This window comes from Plectropomus leopardus, chromosome 7, assembly GCF_008729295.1.
Source record: "Plectropomus leopardus isolate mb chromosome 7, YSFRI_Pleo_2.0, whole genome shotgun sequence".
NCBI classification, from domain to species: Eukaryota; Metazoa; Chordata; class Actinopteri; order Perciformes; family Serranidae; genus Plectropomus; species Plectropomus leopardus.
This window is the reverse complement of record NC_056469.1, coordinates 16,032,973-16,049,226: the sequence shown is the minus strand read 5'-3', so window position 1 is coordinate 16,049,226 and position 16,254 is coordinate 16,032,973. Positions and strand designations below refer to the sequence as shown.

The 16,254-nt window shown below is 42.1% G+C and overlaps 1 protein-coding gene across 2 annotated transcripts in view; it reads left to right on the top strand.

The window, feature by feature from the left end:
- The window catches only part of LOC121945430 (transcription factor HIVEP3), a 49,923-nt gene that overhangs the window by 12,883 nt on the left and 20,786 nt on the right, over positions 1-16,254 (top strand). Inside the window, exon 2 of one of the 2 annotated variants that reach the window (XM_042489588.1) lies at positions 12,399-12,444. The exons of the other annotated variant lie outside the window; for it this stretch is intronic. The gene's annotated coding sequence lies outside the window, so the exon portion shown is untranslated. The remainder of the gene's footprint in view (positions 1-12,398; positions 12,445-16,254) is intronic. 2 annotated transcript variants of the gene reach the window in all.

The window sequence follows — 16,254 nt, the reverse complement described above, 5'->3', positions numbered from 1 at the left end:
AGTATCGGGACAGTCAAGAGCACTCACTCTGCAGCAGAGTCTGGGGACCAAAGCATCCCCAGAAGCACATTGCACAGCAGACTGAAAAACAAACTTGGAGCTATCTCAGTCGACTGAGGGGTCTCTGACTGATGATTTGAATCTCCAACTTTCAAGGAGCAGCCTTAGCGCTTTGAGCTCCATGAGTGGCATCCAGTTCCATAATATCTGTGAGAAGGCAGACAACACTCTGCAACTAACTCACAACAAAGCAATCTAGATTGATGAGTAGCACCACAGGAAATAAAAAAATGTATCATTCATTTTGGGGGAATTGACCCTTTATATTAATTGGATATGATGAATTTGATATGAATCAGGATTAACAGTCATAACCAAGACAAACACTTAGACTTTGAAAAGCATGGCATGTTTTGGGGAGGACAGAGAATGCTGTGGGAAGCTCTTCCTCAGTCTGAGGTGTTACAGTGAATCCTATTATGTAATCCTCCTGTCCTCAACAACCTCAAATAGTCAGCAGTCCCAGTGTTTGCACCCAGGTAGTCCCCCACCTCCTCCCTTTTTTTTCCCCCTGCTTTGCACCGTCAGCACAGCACAAAGGAGCAACCCCAGCCTAGTCACTGCACACTTTGATTTTTCATCAACGCTCTGCAACTCTAATATGCTTAATGGCACTGCGCTTGCCCTCTTGAGGACCTGTGTCTTACCCCAATGTCAGCTGATTGACAGGTTGCCGAGCCAGTGAAGAGGCTAGGGGGAGAGAAGGGAGGTTTGGGTATAGGATGGGCACATAGGGCTTCTTGTGCATATCTGGTTCCAGGGTGAATGTAATATTTCACTCTGACACCCGCATCCATAGGGGGACCGGGAGCTGTGCGGCTGGTAGCATGTGACCAGCTGATATAGAGGGTTCAGCTCCTTTGACTCCTTGTCTCCTTGGTCTCTCTGTCTTTGTCTCACCAAGCTGTGGCGGTGTGTATGTAGCTATCTGAGAAGCTGATCAGGATTCGTTGAGAGTACAGCAGCCGGCACAGCGGGGCTAGGTTCCCACTCACTGCCCCTGAGTAGGGTGTCCATTACTGTGGGAGTGCCTAAATTACACAGAAGAAGGAGATCAGGAGAAACCCTAGTGTGTTTCGGAGACGGAGGAGGGGGGCTGCAGGGTGTAGAGTGGAGAAATCAATTTGTCTCTGAACGAAAAGAGGATGAGACACACGTGTTGTTGCAGGCATTAAAAAAAGCCCTGTGTGTGATTACATGATTTTACAATTGTCTTTATGACAAACGGTGTAACAAGACTGTAAATCTTGAGTGAACTTCTTGAGCTTAATTCCATGGGAGTGTGAGAGCATAATGTTTCTTTTGTCAGTCTGTGAGATGGATGGTGTCTCCGGTCTTGTGAGTGCGAGCTGTCCCTGTTGCTAAGCCCGCAACAGTCATCCTTTCAGTGGTTGTAGTTGTGTGTTTTGGGCTTGCATGATTGGTCATGTTGTCAGCAGCATTACAGATACACAAGTCATAGGTTGGATGGCACACTCAATGGCTATTGAGTGGATGTGAAAGGGCAACATTTTCTTCTTTTGTTGTTCAAATGCAGCCGCAGAACTCAAGAAGCTGAAGTTCACTTTGCAGAGAGTATCAGTGTTTCATCCCATCAGTCTGTGTAATGCACTGTTTATTGCTTTTCTGTGTAACTACAGTGAGATCAGATCATCCTCAGTGCAGTTTTTCATGGTGAACATTGTGCTTCATTGTAGTCTGCCAAGTCTTTGCTACTTTAGTCTGTGTGTCATCAAACAAGCCTGCACACTGTATAAAGATATTCTAACATGCTATCCCTCTAAAGCCAAACAAGGCCTTTAGTCTGGGGGTGAAATTTATTCAGATATTTATTTCTACCCTCTATCTAATGTCACTGACACATCCCCTGACTTTCCATCTAGTACCATCCTGAGATTTACCTTTTTCATTTTAAGTAAAATATCTTGACAACTATGGGATGGATTGCCCTAAGATTTGCGGAGGATCTAGTGCCATTATCGGGTCAAAATTTCAATTTTGCCATACTTTGGATGATGGCCAAATATCTGCAAAAGTAATGAGCTGGAATTTGTGTTAGTGCTAATTCGCTAATGTTAGCATGCCAACAGGCTAAACCAAGATGGTAAATATTACCTGCTAAATATTAGCATGTTAGCATTTTCATTGGATGTAGCCACAATGACCTCACCAGGCCTCCAAGAAAGCTGTTCAGCCTTGCAGCAAATTTTTCCCAGTGGCCGCTCACAGTATTGCAGCGAAAAAATCCCCTTGGGCTCAGAAAGCATTTTCCCCATAGACCACCATTATAAATGAAATGTTTCTGTTTATATTATAAGTTTTTGAGCCATAGTATTTTCATATTTGTAAAACTCTTCTCGGGCTAAGAAAAGATATTTAAAAATCTGTGACCTCATCACAATTTAAAGTCTATGAAGCGAGCGGGAACATCAGTTGGCAGCATACTGTGTCTAGGTATCAATAAAATCTATTAACGCATAAAGATATATATATTCCCCTGACCAGGGAGTGCTCTCACTTGATCGGAAACAGTCCTGATGTATGCTTCCTTTGCTCCTTAAACACGAAACCTCAGCCAGTGAGCTTTCTCCTTTCTCTACCTCCTTCCCTTGTTGCATTTGTTCAGATGCTGGTAAAGTTTGATGGTATGCATGGTTTTTGTTTTCTTCAATTTGTAGCCAAACTGTTTCAACAATGAAAGTTATCCTACTTGCCAGTCCCCAGATTAGATTTTCTTGGTTTTTAGATTACATTTCTGCTCTCACTGCTCTCATCTTGCTGTTTGTTATTTGGGTTCAGGCTTATGACCGCCTCATCTTCTATTCAAATATGCCATTAGCACACTCTGTTCTTCCATAAGTAATGTTGTTAGTCCGTCGGTTGTAGGTTTTGCTGTAGTACCTGGCCTGCTTGCTGTAGCTGTTTGATCCCTTTATCTCTGCACTGGTAACATTAAAACCGCAGAATTCTATAAATGTCATGATTTTGAACAGAGAATTCAGACTGTGTATTGTTTTGCTGTGTTTTTAGTCATTTTTATAGCTAATGCTTCATTACATTTGCAATAATTAACTCAGAATATTTAAACATTTAAATTGAGAACACCTATTGATCATTTATTTGGATTCAACTATTCTGTTCTGTGAGTATTGTTTTCTCAAAACTGTCCAGGATACTTTGATTGAATTGAAAACAGCTCTATAGTAAACTAATAAACTTCTAGTGAGTTGTTGTTGGTTTCACTAATCACTGAATGTATCGTCAGTGTTTTTAGAGACTGTTTATTGTGAAGGAAATATAGAGGAATCTTAACATGAAAAAACATCAAGAACAAACTGTCCTCCGACCTCAAAATATTAATACTTTGGCAAACATCAGTGTGGTTTCAGTTAGCTTGTATATCAGCAAAGCCATCAGACATCAGGCGCTATGTATAAACACTTGACTGTATGATGTATGAAAATTGAGTTAGTCATATCAAACAGCAGCCTGTACACTTTTACAGTGTTTGATGGTTAAAAGGGAAAGAGAAAGAGAAATACTTAATATTTTTTTGGATAAACATACAAATTCTTTTATGAATCTGGCGATTTCTGCTGTGTTTTGACTGAGAGCCATGAAGAAATGTGCAGCTGAATCATCTGTGCTGACCACAAAGGTAGTGAACTCAAAGCATGGAGACTAAAGAAATCCCATCCTAAAATTGAAACAGTATTGGAAAATTGTGGGATCCATAAAAGGATGTTTCTGTCCCAAATATTTCCAAGATTCAAATGCATATCCACAAAGAAACCCTATTTTTTTTATCATGAAATAAATGTTTAAAGAGATTGTGGTAAAATTAGGTAATTTCAGGTTAGAGCAATATTTAAGTAATAGGCAAATGGTTTTTACCTTTTAAAACCTGACAAAATTGGTCTGATTCTATTAAAAACATGAGGAAAATGCAACAAATACATGGCACCAAAAAAGGCGAAAATGACTAAAAACCCCCTTTTTTAAAAAAAAAAGGTTAGGTAATTTTCTTGTCACCATTCACTAATTTCTTGCAATTTGTGGGATGTTTTTTTGCCTAATTGGTATTGTCCCCCCCCCCCTATACTGGTATCATCCAGACAATGCCAATTAGAGCTATTTCCTTTAATTGCCAATTTGCTTCATCATAAGACTGATTGACCCGATTCAGCAGTCCTGAGGTGAGCAAACCTGAGTTTACACTGAGATATCTAGTAGCCTAGCATGACAGAAAGCTCTTACAGTAAACATTCTCAGTGGGGAAGCTATCACTGAGGTAACATGATGATCTAATGTGTGTATACCCACACAGAGAAGCGAGTGACGCCTGGCTCAGGGCATGTTCAGAGACAGAACTTTAACATGTATTGGATGACAAATTGGCCGTACATAACCGGGCAAGAACTAATAGGAAATCAATGTATCCAGCCACCTATACTACATCAATACAGTGTCTCACTTTCTTGCCATAAGAGTGCTCATCTCGCTGTCTTTCGCTCTCTTTTTTCTTCTGTGTCTCTGCAGTGTGCTTCTTTGAAAGCCACAGCATCTCTATTTTAAGGACGTCTTTGTTTCTCTGCTTTATATTCAAATGATCAGGCTCACAAGCAGGAGGATGCTCTGAGGACGAGCGGCTTGGTGTGGAGAGGAGGGGAAGAAAGGGAGAGTTGGCGAGCCAGCTTTCAGAGTCAGGTTTCTCCTAACTAGATCTTTATGAGGTGATGACAGCTGGAGGAATGCGCCGGTAATTCCCCTAACGCAGGGTCACATGACCTTCGGGGCTCGTTTACCTTCCAGAGCAATTTGAACGGTCGGGGTTGATCAAGGAGGGAGAAAATGTTCCATCTATAATGTGTGTGTCATGTACTGTATATGATCTGATCTCATTTATAAGCGGAGTGCAGGAATACGGGTTTGCTACCCTGGCACCAGCCCAGGCTGTGTGTGGCCTCCCCTCACGGCCAGACTAGACTGCACCTCCCAGCAACAATGAGTAGAGCCAGTGACACATTTCTGTCTGCTAACACAAACTGGGCCAGCTGGTTTGCAGTGGGGTGGACCATGTTTGACTCACAGTGCCAACTAAACAAGGTGTTCTCTGTTTTTTGAATATTGGAATATTTTTTTGTCAAAGCAAATTAATTCTTTGTGCTGTAACTCTAACTTTAGTCTTGGTAAAAACATTGGACGCCAGTATGTTTGCTTGTCCCTGCTGCTTTGTTACCAAGCAGCGTGCAGGTATTGGCACTCATCTTGACGCCTTAATCCTTCTCGACCTTGTGTTTACAGTACAGTAAGGCCTTGGTTCTTTAGCGCTCTGTTGTTGACAACTGTTACTGTAAAGATAAGATAAGACAGTGAAAATACCATGATGGTTTAACATGTGCGGTGAGAAACAAGCTGAAAGAACACAGTTTTGAAATTCACAAACTGTAAAAAATACTAATACATAACTTTGAAGCTACTTAAAAGGTCGCTTCAGTCAAATAATTAAAAAATGCTGATTTTTTTTTTTTTGGTTTATGTATGCAGAAAGGTTTGCTAGTACTTGCCCAGGTTTTGAGATATCGGTCTCAGAGATTTTACACCTCAGCCTCAGTGTAACAGAGATAAATGGAATTTTGTTTGTGGTGCTCAAAGCATTGACAAGTTGCATTAAAAAAAATCTTTTTTCAGAAACAGTTTTTTCATTATTTTTTGTGGGACAGTGTTTCTTTGGAAACATTGTACCCAGGTCTCTTCCCAGGTAGCCCCAGTGAGTACACATCTCTGTCAACTCTGTTAGCACCACTAACTGTTACCACTAGGAGGGGGGATTTGCAGCTCAAAATTGAGCCACTTCCTCACAGAGTGACCTGTGGGTAGACCATCACTAAAATCTGGACCAATTATGCCATAAACTTTTTGCAGAACAAGACACGACTGGAGAAAATGTGTTCTGGTGCAACTTAGCCAACACTTTAAGGGTGCATTCAGAGGAAGTACTCTGAACATTAGCATTCAGAGGTTTGGAAGGATTCAGATTGGTTATGAGCAGCAAAAGTCAAAGACCAGATCCCTCTTTGGTTGATGTCCATAATAATTTTAGATAAATATAAAAACCTATATATGCACACAGTAAGCACCTATCAGTGCAGTTTATGGTTGACATATTTTCTGTATATTCAGCATTTTCATTTCCACATGCACACAAACACACACACACACACACACACACAGGGTTTACTAAGAGACTGTTTTAGCTGCACTTGATTGTCACGTGTGATTGATGAGCTTTCTCAATCGGCCCTGGAGCTGCAGTCTTAAGACTTAGAGGCTGCACACGGTGCACACATTTGATAGCCTTTTATAAGATTGTCTCACCTGGCAGGTAAGAGTCACTACTGTAGGTCGGAGCCCTGTACTGAGAAGACAAAATGACCATGAACAAGAATTCCCTCGCTGTCTTTGTGTCTCTGCATCTCTCCTACGCATTTGCAAATGACGTTTTTGTCCTCTATCTTTTTATTCTCTGTCTCGCACTCTTTCTATCTCTCCTCTTAACACATGCGCTCACACACACGCACCTCCACTTTCTGGGAAACAAACACATAAACAGACGGGTTATGGCACATGGAGTTTGTATATGTGCGTTGGGTTTGAAGGGCAGCTGACGAGACGTTGATGCGTCAGGAGAGCCTCTGTTGACAGGCCACTAATGCAGCGTGGCACTGGGCAGAATGGGCAGCGGGGGCACGCAGCGGAGGAGAGAGAGTAAACTGTAAACCGACACTTAGGCTGAATGGAGTTGTTTGTCACTGTGGGTAGCAATTACTTGGACTGGCCTGGCTTTGAGTAAACTCCCTGATCAGAAGGGTGAACTCTCTACCAGGCCGGGAGAGAGAGAGAGAGAGGCGGGAACGCGGGCCGTGTTGATACATTCTGCGGTTTGGTCGTCATGTTTGAACACACTCAGGCTGAGCTTCCACCTGTTGACACTTTCTGTGTCCATGTTTGTGCAGGCAGCGCTGAAAGCACCAGCAGCTCCAACTTAACAGCTCGAGCGAGCATAGTCACAGGTTACTGAGATGTGCAGATAAGGCATGGCGCCAGGCCATGCACAGTGCTACCTGCTGCAGCTTCACACAGGATGCAGTACAGCAGCTGCAGAAAGAGGAACTAGCACAGGTTTTCCCATCAGTGGGGAGGAATCCACACAGATGACTTCATCGAAAAATAGATAAGCTCAGTGAAAACAAAAATAAAACTGCACTGAAAAGACTCCTGTTGTGAAATGAAAAATGATTGCACAAGTGTATAGACAGCTGTTGAGGAAGATTTTAATTCTGGAAAATCACTCAATAAATAGTAAAAATCTCTAACTCTAACCCTTTGAAACCTGGAAAACTTTACGTTTCATGTGCTGCGTTTGGACAATTTTTATGAGTGCTTAAACCTTTGAGCCTATAGCAAATTGGTTTGATTTTTTCCCCAAACCATGGGAAAAGGCAACGAGCAAGGCTTGGTAAGAAATGTTCCACAAACTGCAAAAAATTAATTGATTCAGAAAATAATTTTTAAAAAGCTAGGGAAAAATGTCTTTGGAAGAAAGACAAAAGCTTTTCTTTAACTTTATTTTTCTTTCTTTTTCTTTTAACAAATTTTAGGTAATTTTCTTCATAAATTTTTGCTCATTTTTGTGTCATTTCATTGCTTAATGCCCTCTTCCTATGTTTCTAAATCATGGCAATTTGCTCAGGTTTCAAAGGGTTAATCTGTCACAAAAAGACTGAGGTCAAGCTTTATATTTGACCCCTCTCCAACCACCTTAACTGAAGATGTTCACCTTATTGCAGCCTCAGCCTGTCCTTTTCAGTTGCTCCGTGACTTGAGAAAGAAAATATAAAGCAGCCGACTGTGAACGACGGGTACAATAAGCTGCGTGGGAGAATTTGCACTGTGATCTTGACATCCACGCATCGCTGAAACTTGTGGGCGCAGGGAGGACAGCTTTTGAAAATGTCAGTTCCTCTTTCTATATTTATCTGCTCACCCCACTCCTCTCATGCTTTGTCACTCTTTTATTTCATTTGCACACTGCTCGTGCTGTGTTTTGATTGTTTGGTGTCCAAAGGCAGATGATGTTTCTTAAACAGACACTCTGTATCTGTTTCACTTCTTTTACAGTAACTCCAGCCCTGCAGTCTGTTTGTTCACTGTTGCTGTCCCTAATGTATTTGTTTCATGTCAGAGGGCTGTTTGTCTTTGAGGCAGTGAATTAAAACTAATGTTCAGAAAACACTAATACTGTATAAACCATAATAGCTGAGTTTACACTGCCGTCGCAAATTGCTAATGATATATCAGCTCTCCATTCATGGTATCACTTACCAATCAGGGACTTTACTCCGGGCCAGGCTACTTTCCATAATCACTACCCGCAGCAACCCTGGAGACATGATTTCCTGGTAGCTTTCCTCATAATATACATGAAGTTTACTTTGCTGCACATAAAGACAGTGGCGCTTATTAATGCTTCAGTGCCATGGAAAAGGAAAAGATAATGAGAGTGTCTTGCAAGGCTGAAATTGAGAACTAAATAGAGGGGAAATGGCTGCATTGAGGGAATTTTGCATTTCTGTGTGTCTCACAGAGAAGAGAGGCAGAGAAAGTCCTCAAGACAAAAAGAGTTACAGTGAAACAGAGGGTGGTCAGTCCTCCAGTGTTTCACAGGATCAGATATCACATCTGCTGAGGATACATATCGATTGGCATTAACAAAAGACTAGAACGCTCGACTCCATTAACAGGCCTGTTGGCCTAAGACCACTCTCCACTAGCTGCATTATATTTATATATCTGTTTAAGTTAAAATGGATGAATGTATATTTGAGTTAGGGTTGTATGATGATATCAGTACATCATCGGTATCGGCATTGACATCCCTTGGGTCACATCAGTAGCATGACTAAGCCATCATAGGGATCATGTTGGAACCTGTATCGAAAACATTTGGATATTCCTCCAGCTTGATATATGGCATTAGTTGCTCACTTGTCTGCTCAGTAACACTCACTCATTAGTGTCCTAAGAGTATTTGTTGCAACTTTATTAAACTGAAACTCTGCTGGCTATATGTTGGTAGAAAAAAACTAAAGTTAAACTTCACGTCAAGTTAGATGTATTTAGATATTATGTTGTTACTTTTTCAAGTTGTGGGTGAGAATGAAGTGATGATACAGCTAAATTTACCCGAGTAATGTATTGGATTTAGTGGTTTGACATGCCAGAAGACTCGGCCCAGTTGGGTAGATGGACGACTTTTTTGACCCCAGTTTTTCCCCCAAAGCAATACAAACAGGTAAAGCAATACTTTGCCACAGTGGCTTTACTACACTAGGTGGGCTCCCTCTTTAAATGGGTTTTGTTTCTGTCATAATACCACAGTCTCATGGACAGACCGGGGTCAGTTTACTGGAAGACCACACGTCTGAAATAATCTGCCCTCAGAACAGAGAGAACCCTCTCTGAATACTCCCATATTTGCCTGTCTTACTGCCTCTGTCTGCAGTTTATGGGATGAAAGTCCAAAAATATGTCATCTGTATGGTCGTCTGTAAATGCACAAACCGCTCATTTGGTCTAAATTATAGTCTGTGGCTGCTCCAAAACAACATGGAGTTTCTTGTAAAGCATGATGTGTGCATTTTAGGTGTTGCTTGCCTCTGCATTATATTGTATAGGTAGAGTGCGTGCCATATATGTGATACTGCCTCACGTGATCATACCACAGGGGAGCCCTTGTTTCCATTTACTGTAAATGAGAACAGCTTTGCATAATGGGAGCCTGACTTGCTTGGGGCTGGTGGGTAACATATGGTTACCATTTCTTATAACATCATGAAAGCTTGCTTTCACACCTTCATGATCATTGCACTTCCCATTTTGATCCCAGCCTTCAAATTTGTTATCTTCTCTGCTGTCACATGCAGGACTGAAATAAGTATTTCAGCAATATAAAGAAGGACCTCACATAAAACTAGGCTGTCTTTGCAGTAAAAAGATGCAAATACTTTTCAAATTAATGTTACATGACCAGAGAAAGCAGAGAAAAAGGGGTGCTTTTGCTCAAAAGGTAGAAAACCTATAACTAACAGAATGCTACGCTCCTGCTGGCAGGATTAGAGGCCGACAGCTTATCGGCCAGGCCAATTATTGCAGCTGATATTTGCTGATTATCTGTATCGGCATTTTATTTTAATGATAGTGGTCGCTGATCGCTGATAAAATTAATGAATTAAAAAGTGCAAAGAAAGTGTCAGCATGGGAGGAACTTTTACTTTGTAGAACCTCAGGGACTTTATAAAAACTTGACTTTATAAAAAAAAAGTTGCTGGGAACTTGCTGTATTTGATGTTGAAGGTTTCAGTTTTGATTAAACATTTGCAAAGGCATTTTAACAAAGTTTTGTGATGGAGTTTCGGTATATTCCAAATCCTGAATTTTGACAGAAAGATTTTCGTTTTTATTGTAAATGCATATTGGTTCAAAATATTGGTTATCAGTCTCATTAACTACTAATGATGAGTTTCTGTATCTGCCCTGAAAAACCAATAAAAACCAATATTGGTCAAGGGCAGCGGTAAGATGGAGGAAAGTCTACCACAGTTCATGTAGACATACTACCCACATTATCATGATACAAAGCTGGTTAAAAATCAGCTAAGTATCCCTTTAATACCTCTCAGCTCTCTCTAGTTCCTCACCAGACTGTGTGTCTGCAGGCCGGTCCCTGGCTTCGCTAATCGTTACGTCTGTGTAGAGCAACTTTCCTGTCAATCATCGCCACAGTGGCAGTTTTGTTCCCGGGCCTCTGCCTCCCTCCCAACCTTCCCGTCAGAACCCCTCAGTCTGAGGAACAGAGGACAAAGGGATGACGGATGGGTGAAGGTCCCTCACAGGGAAGTACAGTATAGAAGGTGCGTGCTGTAAAGGGTGACAATGAGCACATTCAGGCTGACACAATACAGTGCCTCGGCCCAGCAAAGCCAGCAGCCTGTGAGAGTAGCCCAGCATCAGGCCAGCACAGTCTCCTACAGCAGTGAGCCAGCAGCCGCACGGAGCCAGGGGTAATCACCAAGTCCTGAACAACACTGCTATTGACTGGGACCAAATAAAATAAGAGAGGAAACACAGAGCAGAGTCGGAAGAATATGGGGACATATAGCACAGGAACAGAGGAGAGCGAATCAATTTGACAAAGAGAGCAAATGAGTAGGTGTGCGCTTATGAGGTTGAAAAGACAAACAAAAAAGAAATTGTTCAATTGGAGAGGGGGAGAAACGTATTTTCCTTTTGACACGCCCCGTCATCTGGCCGTGAGTCCCACCAGGCCACCACGTGTCGCTGGCCTGTGAGGATCCATGTTCCCTCTGCCCGCCTTCTGATCAGCAGCCCAACCATCCGCTCATTCTGTGCGCCGGCTCGTCGCTGTGTGAGTGTGTTTATTTTAGAGCGTGTGACTCACACTTCCTGTGCTCTGCCAGTGAGGCAAAGCTCTATGGAACAGCAGGACCTCCGTTCATTCTCAATTCCTCCCTTTCTCTTTCTGTTTCTCTCTCTCTCGTGTTGCACTGCTGATAGGCCCAGCCCGAGTTCTGCGTAATGCGGGGGCTTGCTTGAATGGATGCCACTCTGGAATTCATTTACAGATGCAGCACAGTGGCTGAAACTAGAAGATTTTACATAAATGAGACATGTTCATGTAGGCAGAAGGTTTGTCACCGAGGAAGAAGAGGCTGCTGTGTTTTTCTTTTTATCACCCACTACAACAGTCACATAACTTGCTTACTCCTGCTGATAAGGAGATGATAATTGCAAGGAATCGCCCTCAGGGTTCTGTGTGTCAGGGGAAAACCCTGTGCAAGTCCTGTTTGTAATCTTATCGGCAGCGTGCCACCACGGTGTGCCAACTAATCCTAACGAGTAAATCTGTATGTTTTTGTTTCCTGGCTCATTGTGTATTTTGGGTGCAATAAGACACAATTGATGTCACAACTATGGTTTTAGGGAGGACGGTGTGTTTTTCTGGAGATCTTACTCATGCTATGGGAATATGAGTCACTTTGAATTTCTTCTTGCTGCTGCGTCTTCCTCCTCCTCCTCCCCTTACATTTGTACAGTGGAAACATTCATTTACTGTCTTCCCCTCTCCCTCACCCATCATCACTCTTTTTTGCCTCACCCCATTACAACCCCCCCCCCTCTCTCTCTCTCCCTGCAACACACCCACTCAAACAGTCATATCCGCTCTCACTCTCTGGCTCTCCCTGCTTGTCTCACAGTGCCTGTGAAGCGTCTCTGAGGGGGAAGACCAGACTGCTCTGTCAGGTAATCTAAACTCTCTCTCTCTCTCTCTCTTTCTCACTCTCTATTTCTGCACCCGCCTCTCCTCACTCTCTGTCTTCTCTCTCTGTCTTGCACTCTTATTTAAATCCATGTCCCCATCTCTTCTCAGTCTTTCTCCTTCTGTTTCCCTCCTTATCATTCCTTTACTCCTCAGCTATGGCAAATGAGTTACTTAGTAATTGCAGCTGCAGCTGTGTATGTACATTTGATGGTTCTGTCATTGTAAATTTGTCATTTGACACCTTACTATCAAGCAACTTAGCACCCAGAGGTGTAGTTGAAACCTGGAATGACATCAGTTTTTTTGTGCTGCCTTCAGACGCCTTTCACATGCATTTAAACCTTTGAAACGTGGGCATTTTGGTTTTATTTCTTTTAAAACATGGCTGAAATGGCAACTTGGCAAGAGATACCCCACAAATTGCAAGAAATTAGGAAAAGATGACCTGAAAATTAGTTTTAAAAAAGAGAGAAAGGAAATTGTTAGATGGTAATATATATATATATATATATATATATATATATAGACAAGCAGGAGTACAATATTATAAATATTGTTCTTGAGACATTTTCCCCTTTTAAAGAAAAGAGATTATAACTATTATTGAATAAAAGCACACACAGTCCCTTTTTTAACCTTTTTTATTTTTCCTTTTTTTGTGCTAAATTTCAGGTAATTTTCTTGTTATTCATAACTTGTAAGTTCTTCCTGTGTTTTTGAAAGAAATCAGGTTTTAAACGGTCAAAGGATTTCAGTTTTGGAATGTCAAAGTTTTTCAAAGGGTGTGAACTGTATGGACATTATGATATGAGGGTTCAAATTTTTGGTTGTATGGAAAGAATAATTGAATGTCTGTTGTGCAGAGGGATCCTTCCTCTGTCGATTTTGCCTGAGGTTTCTCCCTTTTTTCCTGAAAGTCTGGAAGTTTTGCGGATCGAGGTTAGAGTTCCTCTTCAGCGAGAGTTAAAGCCCCTCTGAGACAAACTTTGGACCCTATGATTTGCAATGACAAACTAAGTGACAACAAAAAGATAATTTCCATCCGTGAAGGTCCTGGCCACAAAAACAAATAAAATGACGGAAAAACCAGACAACCTGCAATTTAGCCCAAGTTGCGGTCAGTTTGTTTTTACAGTTGATTGTGTCACCAAAAGGACCTGATTTTTTCCGCTGCCAGGGGTGTTTTTAAAACTCTTCTCCCGCCATGGAGGTGTGCATTACCAGGCTCTGCCACTCATGTTTGATTTAAAGGCCGGTATTGACCTGCAGTTCACTGGCTTGTGTTTAATCAAAGTGAACACTGTGATGGCTGCAAACTGCCAGTCCTATCAAAGCCCTGCGAAATCCTCCTCTACACCCTCTCGCCTCAGAGGTGCAGCGCTCCTGATGCATCCCGCACGGAGCTGAGAGAGAGTGAGTGAGAGCTCTGGTATGTGTTGTTTTTGTTCAGACGGCGTCCTCTTTAGCGAGAGGCTTCCACTGACAGCAGAGATATCCCTGGGTGACTGTGAGATCTGGCCTCTGAGGATTTTACACTCTATTTGGTGTCTGTCTTCAGGGTTTCTTTTTCAATAATTTACTATCAAACCAAAGTGTTTCTTCCTCTCTGATTGGTTTGTGTGGATTTGTAGTTTGATCGACAACTCTGTTTTTGGTGGCGGCGGCAGGGGAAAGACGGCAGCAGTGGAAAGTTCTCAGAGAGAACTTTCCATTTACCTTACCACTTAAAAAACGCAGCAGAGCCTCATGTACAGTATTAAATGTTATATCGCGTCATTGACATTATGACCCTTGCGGCTCAAGCTGTCGCAGACAGTGTCGCGCGTATTGTGTGATGTCAACCCGTCGTCACTCAGAGCGGGTTAGATGTCAAGGGTCATGCCAGCTTGTCAATGCATGCCAAGGCCGAGCGTTTCCCCTCCTTACTTCCTGCTGCCAGTGTGCGTCTGTAGTCAGAAAGGATGCTGGGAGATAAATTTAGACCTCTAGCTCCCTCTCCATCTGCCGTTGCTCAGAGTAGGCTGGTTTCCATGGGAACCTGCACCAGGCTACCGCCAGTAAGAGAGAATGGGGAGAGAGAGATGTGTGTGTTTGTGTGTATGTTTGTGTGTGAGTGTGTTTGGAGGGCTAAGACAGCAGATTTTTTAAAAAGCACTTTAGAGGGTTTATCTGTTCTCAGGGCACAAGGTAATTTAATGTTTAGCCCATATTTTTTATCCGTCATCATTACCAGCTGCATGAATGCGTCTCAGTATTGATGAGGAAATGAACACAAACTCGGCTGTATTTTCTCCTGTGCATGATAATGAAGTTTTAACTGTAAAACTGCTGCAAAGCTCCTGCGCTACTTATTGAGCAGGAGTTGGGCGAAATTTTTGTTTGCTGAGATGATGGAAGGAGACGTGTGTGTGTGTGTGTGTGTGTGTGTGTGTGTGTGTGTGTGTGTGTGTTTGTGCGTGCGTGCATGTGAGTGTGTCAGGGCTCCCTCAGGTACCTGCATCACTGCCTGTTTCTGCTGACAAAGCCCCTTTTCACAGACTCACACACACACACACACACACTCCTCACTCATTCTCATCTCTTTGTGGACCAGTCGTTAATCACATTTTAGGGAAAGACACCAGAAAGTAGTTCACACAACAATTCCACCATGATACTGTTCTGTGAAGTGTCATGCAGTGGGTCATGACAGACTGGAGGCAGGGTGAAATGCTCCTGCACTCATAGTTTGTCATTCTGCAAACTAATATTAGCTTTGTGGTTTTGATTCGACATCGCCAAACAAAACAACCTAACACCATTTAACAGCTGCATCAGTGGCTTCCTGCTCACACCTCAGCCTAAGAATAGAACAGAACGCCCTTACCTCACCCTCATTGATAAGATTAGACAAATTTACACAACCTGTTTTTTTTTTTTTCAGGGGTCATATCATTGTCAATTGATTTCCCCGAGAACCTTCTAAAACCTGGATCAACCTCAGTTCCCTTTAGCTACGTTCAGACACTTTTCATAGGCATCTGAACCTTTGAAACCACAGCAAATTGGTTTGATTTCTTTCAAAAATATGGCTAAAAATGCAATGTGCATCTTGGCAAGAAATGCCATGCAAATTGCAAGAAATAAGGAAAAGCTGACAAGAAATTCAACTGGAAAAAAAGACAGAAAGGCGAGAGAGGGAGAAAATTATTAGAAAAAAGTAAAACGGGAAACTAATTATAATTATGGATTTACTGTTAATTACTTTTCCATTTTTTAGCTCATTTCTTAATTATTTTCGTTTTTTATACCATTCTTCTTTTCTTTTTTTGACTATTTATCAGGTAATTTTCAAGTAACTTTTGAATAATTTCTGGCTAATTTGGGGTAATTTCTTGTTGAGGTACTTGTTTACGTTTTTGAAAGACAGTAAGCTAATTTACTCAGGTTACAGGGGGTTAAAGTGTTGTATGCAAAAGGCACCTTTGATAGAAGGTCATCTGTATGAACCCTTCCTCATCCAACAGGAGGGTGACCATGATAGGTCACCCCAGGGCACTGCAGCTGATTGGCTGGTCAGATGTGTCAGAGGAGATTCAGGCCTGCCGTGTGTCTTTGGCCCTGGGAAGAGGAGTCCTGTACACTGTATGTGCGCTGTAGTGTGTGTGTGTGTGTGTGTGTGTGTGTGTGTGTGTGTGTGTGTGTGTGTGTGTGTGTGTGTGTGTGTGTGTGTGTGTGTGTGTGTGTGTGTGTGTGTGTGTTTTGGCTTAATGTAGGCTAGACTCTGGCTTTCCTTCTTCCTGGCAAGGCCC